Raw genomic sequence first — 9,087 nt, forward strand, 5'->3', positions numbered from 1 at the left:
TGAGCTGGAATTTAGTGAACCCACGAATTGCTCTGATTTGGAAGCTAGTAAGGGTCTGATCTCTCTTCCTCACCCCTTTAACCCCCACCCCACCTTACAGACATGCTAATCAGGAAACCAAAAGCCCTGCTCGCATTGTAAAAAGAAGGAGAGGTGGGGGGGAATTCAGCTTGCGTCCTGCAAGAGGCCTCCCTAGCCCTCTGAGTGGTACAGGTGGAGGGAAGGAGAAATGAAGACCAGCAATTGTAAGTGACATATGGCTGAGTGCTCCTTCTGAAATGCAAAGCGATATTGTGCTCATGAGCTTTGCCAGGCCTCGGGGAGCACAGCCTCACCAATGCATTGGGCTGAAGCAAATTGCCCATGTGCTTGAAGGAAATCTAATCTGCGGTGTCCTGCATAGGCAGTTGCCGGAGTACTCGGTGCTTTTGATGGCAGTTTTGATGAGCTGCTGAAGGTATGAGAGAGCCAACAGAAACTGTAAATGAGATCTCCTTTCCCTGCATGCCAGACCTGCTTCTACCCATTCCTTTATGAAGCCCGTGGTGCCGCTAACTGCCAGAGGCAGCAATTTCTATGATTTATCAATGTCATAGAGAACAAAATACTACAGACTGTGCGGTAGGTGCCCTGGCGGGAGCAGGGAAAAGTCACCTTCGATCTCGTCAGAGCTATGGGCCAAATGAGAGTTTCATTCTCTAGTTACGCTCTCAGCAGCAGCCTCACCTGCTCAACACCCCCTGAGGGGGGCTCCCCTGAGTTTTCAGATATGGTCATTTAAATAAGAGCAGCATGTACAATCCCAGCTGAGGCCCCCCCTCACCATGGTTCCTGCCAGCTCAGCTAGGGGATAGGTCTCCCAGCTGAGTCCAGCTCTTGTATGGCTCCGATCAGCACTGGTGGGGAGGGGACAACCTCCCACCTGAGTCCCTTGCAGTACAGTTGTGAGCAGCATAGTCCAAGTGTTGTTGCCTTTGAGCTCAGCAAGCGAAGATGCTGCATATTGACCACAAGGATCTGCTTTGGGGTCTGGGTTTTGGAACGCCCATGCAACGTGCACAGCTGCCAGAGGAGTTTGTCTTTACATCTGTCCAGCTGACGAAGGTGAGACACAGCTCTTTGCAGTTCTTACCAATGCCTTTTGAAGTGCTTGCGAGCGGGAGCTTTGGACAGTAACATGAGACAGAGTTTTTCCTCCAGGAGCTGATACTGCTTCTTGTGTGAGCCCAGAGCATAAGGCCTAGTGTATAAGACCATGGGCTGTTGACCCAAGTTGCACAACTTTAGCTAAGTGAATAACATAGCTGAAGTTGACATATTTAGATCTGCTTACTATGGTAAGTGGACAGAGGATGCTCTCCCAACAACTTCCCTTCCTTTTCTGGAGGAGTACCGGAGTTGCCAGGGAGAGAGTTTGGACATGATAAATCAACTTCTGCGGGATCAATTGCAGTCTGTTGAATTGGGGGTTATTGAAAACATGTACTAAGATAACAGCAGGGATGGAGTTCCTCTGGCTGGAGATCATGTCAGCAGACACCCATCCTGAGGAGGGAGCATAGAAATTACCAGACCAGAGTAGATTTATCCATCTAATCCAGCATCTGTTCTCCAACAGTGGCCAGTACCACATGCTTCAGAGAAAGGTAGGGGTTTGGTAGATGTGTGATCATGTGCCCCATGTAAAAGTCTCATCCTTATTCCTAATGATTAGAGATTTGATTAAACCCTGGATCTTTGGTTTTTATCTCCCATCCAATACTTTCTTTTGTTAATATAGAATAGTCAATTGAAACTCTGGATATTCTTATCCTCCACAGAGGAGTCTAATCTCTTTGATTCTTGCTATGTTCTTTGCGTCCACGATACCAAGTGGCAATGAGTTCCACAGTCTAATTACATGGCAAGTTTAAAAACATGATCATGTGCCCATTTTGAAACAGCAGGAGCAACTTCAGGATTCACAGCCCCTGCTTAATCTTTCAGAAAACAGAGCCAATAAGGAGGTTTTTCAGCACCTTTTTAGCGATATCAATTGCAAAATAATAGCACTTCTGTTAGGAAAGCAAATTGGCCAGAGCAGGATTAATTACAACAGAGACAGATTAAGAATGTAAGTGACCATTAAGTAACACTAAATTATTCCACTGAGAGCTAATGTGACATTCACGTGAGCATTAAACCAATCCCATATCAGCACTGTCGGAACAGAGACAAAGAATCCATGAAGAGTGACTCACCAAGGGTATAGCAACTGTAAATTCTCAGGGCATATAATGCACTAATCCACACTGCTTATGATTGTTAGGAAGGGTCACCTGGAAATGGAACATCTTTGTATCATTGTGGATGTCAAGGGGTGGGGGTAGGGGTCCAGGGGACAGCAGGATGGATGTGAACGGAAACAGACTGGAAATTAGGCTGTTTTCTAATCCATCTTTTCGCTTGTGGATACTTGAGTTAATCAGTGTTGTCTGGGTCTGCCTCAGGCTCCTTGACCCAGATCCACAAGGTGCTTAGGCCCCTAACTTCCAAGTCAATTAATACAGTATAGATCAGAGTTACACACAACATTTTCGGGGAGGCTACTCCCAATGTGGCACTGCCTGCAGAGGGGAAGGGAGCATAGATCCTGGCAGGGTGGGCAGATAACTCATCCTTTTACACAGATCAGGATCAGTCCTGAGAGATGTACAGTACAGATGAAGGAAAGGACATTCTTAAATCTTCTGGATTTCCTGGCCAAACAGGCAAACTGTTAACATTGCTTCTGTGCCCAATGCCCATTAATTTAAGTTGGTTTAGGAGGGGCCTAAATGCCTTTTAAAATCTGGCCCAAAGTCCTCAGTACCTTGCAGAATTGAATCCATCAGAAATAAGTGAGTCTGTGCCTTCCATATGATTTGGAGGTAGGGGGAACACATGCATACTTTTTTCATTGCCTTTCAATCAGCTCTCTCTGGACCCTTGCAGGGTAGTTTGATGTTCATATCTATGCGACTGGGACGGGATTGCCATGACATTATAGTTCCTGTCTTCATTGACCCTGCACAAGTTCATCAGGTTTACATGAGTACGGTACGAGCCACAGGTCTTGTCGCACAATTTCACAACCACAGTGATCAGCACCTGGAAACACTTGGATATTGCCAGATCCTCAGACTACTGCATAACTACTGTATAGCCCACAAACAGAAGAATTAGTGAAATACAAGACCTACTCTGACAACGGCCACCACAGCACTGTCACTGTCCATGCAGATGGTTCTGGTTTTCAAGTGACAGTGGTAACAAAATCAGCAAGGAAGAAAACTCCAGTTGCACTTGTGAGAGAAACAGCCTGATACATGCAGAGTCAGATGCATGGAATTTCTGTAGATCTCTGCCACAAAGGGAGGAAACTGTGCGAAGATTTCATCTGTCTTAGAGGTAGCAAAGTTAGGTCCTGCAGAACAATTCCAGCCTGTACGTGGATTCTGAAATGTACGCTGCCTCTTCTCCACCCTACAGGCCAGTACCTCTCGTTGCTGCATGCTATCTTCTGGCTTCATAGAGTATTGGGATAACTGCACTCAAGCCTCATCTCTGCTGTGCTTTCACCATGTAACCCGTGGAACACAACTTCAGCCACGTAAACAACATAGCTGAAGTTGACGTACTTAGATCTACTTACAGCAGCTTCGTTTTGTTTTGGCCTCAGTTTCCCCATTATAAAATGGAGCTGAAGATACTTGCAGTGTACCTCTCAATATCATGCCTATTTATTTGAGTTCACGAGTGTTTGCAAAGAACTTTGAGATCCTCAGAAAGGCCGTTATTCTTTTGTGTGTTCACAGCTGTATGCATCTTCAGTTCTCCCTCTCTCTCTAACATGACATGCACAGTGTATAAATTGTAAACTCCAAAAGGAATCTGCATAGCAACATCAGGAGGCAAAAGCTCCCTTCAGATTTCACGGGGAGCATTCTGTTAGATGGAGTTAATGACAGCCCTAAAAATGATCAGTTGTAGAATGCTGGCGTGGAGTCCAGATTCTAAGCCTCTGCATCCCCCTGTCTCTCTTGTGGCAATGCATGAATTCCAGCCTCAGTTCTGAAAATGTTACAGGCTGAAACTGAAGTGAGTCCCATTTGTAGCCCTCCATAGATTCCAGAACAATCAGGATTTCTAACTTGAGCAACGTCTTTCATTCGACTGCAGAAGAAATATTAAAACCAAAATGAAACTCCATCTCCTTATTTACAAAGAGAGCTAAAAGACACGACTGCGTTGAGCATAAGTTTGGCTTAACCCCATGGAAGACCAACAATAAAATACGGGGGGAAATGGGTACTTTTCTGTGAAAGGAATGTCATTCAACATGAGATGTCTTCTTTCCCCTAAATTTTAACATGGACCCATCCACACCTCCCATCCTGAAAAACTGGTGATGAAGTGGAAAATAAACCATTTACACACTACATTTTAGAATCCTTTCTTTGCTCTTTTACACACCATAGACAGTCGTTTCCACATATACCTGCCCCAAGAGACCTCTGTACTACTGTACCAAGCATGTCTTAATACGCTGTACTTTGGTAGCTTGCCCATTGAAAGCACTGTAATTTTCCAGACTCCAAGTCATAGGAATGCTTGCAAAGATCTCGTACATCTGAATTACATCACAAAATAAGGCCAATCAGAAAGGAAGCAGGACCATGGGGGTCACCTGTCAGGGTGAGCACAAGATGGTCTCTTCTAATATGTATGCTAGTCTAAAGATGTACATAATCTGCGTGGGTAAAAATCATATGCTGTGTTTGCAGGCCTGGCTAACAGCATACATCTTATCCAATAAACTTACCTGAGGCTAAGAGGTTAAGAAGGAAGAGGGACATGAACACAGCTGCCATCTCGTCATCTGACTTTGTCCAGCACTCCCCGCATCGGAGACTTTTTCAAGTGAAAGGTAACAGTGTCCCCCGAGCGGGCTCCATTTCCCCCAAGAATGGCATTGTGTCGAAAACATGCAACAGGGGCTGAAGGCAGAAGCAGCTGTTCCTGAACGTTTCTGGGCTCTCCGCTAGCTCTGAAATACCCCAGCCCCTACCGATCTGGAATTGGATTATAGGCAGCATTTTAATTTCATTGACGTTCTAGCGCTAAGTGAATAATGGAATCCAGGACTGGTTCCCCTGGAGAGGAAATACCATGCTAATATGATTTCCTTTAGTGCTCTTACCTGCAGCTGTGCCTGTCGCTAACTTACAGCTTGCTAATTCCATTAATAATTGAGGCCCAAATAGCTGCCTTAAATCAGACATGTGCAGCAGCATCTTCAGCATTTGACAATAGTTACTGCACTCTTGAATTACCCTGGATAATGGAAACCTGCTATTGTTTAATGAAGAACAATTGCTACCAGTGCAGGGGGAAAAAATCCTGTCTGCTTTTTGTCTTTCCTGGCTCTCTTTAATTAAAAGATGTATTGCACTGTGATTAATGGGAGCACTTGTGCAGGGGTTTGTTTGGCACATTTCAGAAAGGGAACGAGACGCTACCTGACAGCATTTCAAAGCCCGCTTCTGAACCAGCATCTGCGAATAAAAGGCGGATTAAGTGGGACACGCACACTTGTTCTCTGTCTGGGTTTATGGTAAAAATGGCCCTACACCCAAACACCTCTATACCTTTGCAGTTTGGGCCCATTGCTGGGAGGATATGATGCTGGTTAAATCAAGGAAAGGAAGCTGGCTTGGGCACCTGCATATCTGTGCTGATGATGTCAAGTAGAGCTCCTAGTTCTGGCAGTAAAGTTTTCTCTGGACAGCAGAAGGCATGTTTCCAGTGCTGATTGGTATTCCCCTAGGCTGCCAGTGAAACGACAATGTGCCTTTTTCTAAACAGCTCCTAGTTCTCTCTGGACAGTGCATGTATCAGTCCAGTGGCTCAGAGGAATCCAAGTGCCCCTTCCTCTTGTTTGGTACCATGCCCAGCTGCCCCATCGCCAGGAGTGAGTGGTGGGCAGGGCATCTTCTGAAAGATGGCAAAGGCCCCTCCAAGAGACCGCGTCCGATAAGTCACCAGTATGGCAACTTGGACAGGATGGCAGAGTCTGCTCCCTTGCTTTCCATTCAGACACGCCCACCTCTCCTTTCTTTTTCCAAGCCCCATCTTCTTTCGAGATCACCAAAGACTCACAAGTTCATGGCATCATCCGTGATCTGCAAACTCTCTTCTCTGGTGTGTCCAACTCCCACTCACTCTGTCTGGGATGCTGATTGTCACCATGCAAAGGTGGAGGGGGTAAGTCTGAGAGATTCAATATAGTGGCATGCAGGGACATAGGAAACATTTCTGTGCTCAGGAACCTCCTCAGAGTGTCTGCACCACAGTAAAAGACGAATGGCATGGCTGAAGCTGGTCTGGGTCAGCTGACTTGGGTTTGTCCAGGGCTTGGGCAGCCGGCCTATAAAAAAGCAGTGTAGAAGTTTAGGCTGGACTCTGCGACTCTGTGAGGAGGGTGAGTCTGAGTCTGTGCGCCAGTCTGAGTGCAAACATCTATACTCCTATTTTTAGACTTGCAGCCTGAGCTCACGAAGCCTGAGGCAGCTGCCCTGGGCTTCAAGGCTTGGTGTGCTGAGTCTTAATTTCAGTGTAGTCATACCCTTGTCCTTCAACATCCTGCGGTCCTTACTTGGGCTAAATACCCACTGAAATCCTCCCAGTGACGTCAATGGAGGATTTTCCTGGCTGAGTGTGGCAAGGTCTGAATTAAATTGCAGGCATTTTGCTCAGCGTACAGTACGATTTTAAGTCCAGGCTCTCTGTGTTCTGTTCCTGTGTCACGAGATAAGTATTCCCTCTATAGCTATGCTGAGATCTTCACAGAGATACGTAGAAAGCCTCTTATCTGCCCTTCTTCAGTATTTTCTCTTGACTGTCTGCTTGTCACCGGATGGCCTTGGTTAATGATTTCCAATCCATCACAACCTTCATTAACTTAAGTACCACTAGCCTTGTGATCCCCAGCATTATCATTCCTAGTGGGTAGACAGTTGTTGCTGGAACTTGTTTAGCTTTTTGGTGACATTGATATCAAAGCAGTTTAGTGGATGCTAATCCCACTCTGTCCATCATTCTGGAATACACCACGTGAACTTGGCTTTCCAGTTCTGCAGTCATCTGCCTCTGCAGTTCACTTCCTTCCATAGATCCATTGAGCACGTCTCTAAATCAGTTGATATCTCTGTTGGGCATTAATTTGATGCAAGTGTGGTTTATGCAAAAACAATAAGGAGTCCGGCGATACCTTAAAGACTAACATTTTTATTATGGCAAAAGCTTTTGTGAGTTGAAACTCATTTCACCAAAGCATGAAGTGAAAGAAAAAGAAGTTGACAGTATCAATACAGAGATACATGTTGTACATCAAAGCTAATTCAATCAGGGTGGATGTGGATAAGAGAGTGACAATACTAACGTGGAAAATAACTTATTGCAATGAGAGATCCATTCTCGTTCTCTGTTCAGGCCCCTTCTGATGGTGTCATATTTTCATATGAATTCCAGCTCAGCAGTTTCACATTGCAGCCTGGTTTTGAAGTTTTTTGCTTGAGGATGGTAACTTTCAAGTCTGCAAATGTGCATCCAGGGAGGTTAAAATGTTCTCCGACTGGTTTCTGTATGTTGCCATTTGTGAGCTGTTCTCCTGGACTCCTTTACATCCACCCTCTCGAACCAAAGAGCAGTCCTGTCCTCCATCGATCCTGGCTGTGTTGGGGGAGCTCTGCCCCCTCAACACAGAATTCTCCAGTGCTATGTTCTCTCTGTGCTGCACTGGCGGGATTGAAGAGGGGGAAAGGAGAGGTTTTACTTACAGTAGACAGCTTCAGGAAAAGGTTCTGCTTGGCTTTGGAAAATGGCAATTACTGATGTCCTCTCAGAGGTTTCATAAGGGATCTGCTCCCAAGAGAGGGCATGTCCTGGAATCACTGTTGCATGCTGAAGACGAACAAGACTGGAGAAGGTGTCTGGAACAGCTTCTTCCCTCTAAGCGCTAACGCTGTCTTTTCTGATTTCCATAGGAAGGAGCCTGTGGCCGTGAGACTGTGCTGAAAGGAGAGGAAGCGTGCAACACTGGGAACCTGTAAGGAATGTGCGGCATTTGGTGCATGCCCTAGAATGGAAGTGTGTGGCAGGGGACGGGAGGTGTGACTGGGGTCTGCCAGCTGCTGTCTTGAGTTACTTTCTTCTTCTTCATTTCCAGGGAAGGTTCGACAGGCTGGGGTAAGTGTCCTCCATCGCTTGATGTTACCTGTTGATGGACACGAGCAGCAAGGTTCAATTGTTCACCCTCTCCCATGCCCGAACTATTTGAGATTAGTTCTGTCATCTTGGTTTTGTTCTCTGACACACATGCCACCCGTGTTTTCCTCTTCCCTGTGGGTTGCACACTGAGGTCGCTCTGTCCTCCTCAGCTTTCTCCAAAGCATGTCAGTAGTGCTCCTGATCTGACTGGCTGCAGAGCTGTAAGGTGTATCTTCTGCCACCCTCTCAAGAGCTAAACACACCTGTTCCTGGAAGCATGGGACAAGAGATGCCAGAAGAGCGCTGCACACTAGGACTACATCTACACTAGCCCCTTCCTTTTGGAAGGGGCATGGTAATGAGCGAGTTCGGAATATGCTAATGAGACACTGCTATAAATATGCAGCTCCTCATTTGCATAATGGCAGCCACGCAGGATTCAAAAGCCCGTGTAGATGGGAGCCTTCTGAAAGGATGATTTGGTTTTGGGAAGAAAGGGCTTTCGATGTCCGGGGAGTCCTTTTGAAAGGCCCCACCTACATGGATGGCACTCGATTCGAAATGCCTCATTAGCATCTTCCCAACTCACTCGTTACCATGCCCCTTCCGAAAGGAGGGGGCTAGTGTAGATGCAGCCTAGCTGAGGTGAGGTACTTGGGAGCTTCCCAAAAGAAACTGAATAGGTTACAACCACATGGGTCACTGTCTAGACCAGGGTTTCCCAATTTTATTTGGCCATGGAACCCTTTTAAACTCAAAAGGATTTTGTGGAAACCCTAGTAAGTCTTACATATGTTT

This window comes from Carettochelys insculpta, chromosome 25 (assembly GCF_033958435.1).
Source record: "Carettochelys insculpta isolate YL-2023 chromosome 25, ASM3395843v1, whole genome shotgun sequence".
Taxonomy (NCBI): domain Eukaryota; kingdom Metazoa; phylum Chordata; order Testudines; family Carettochelyidae; genus Carettochelys; species Carettochelys insculpta.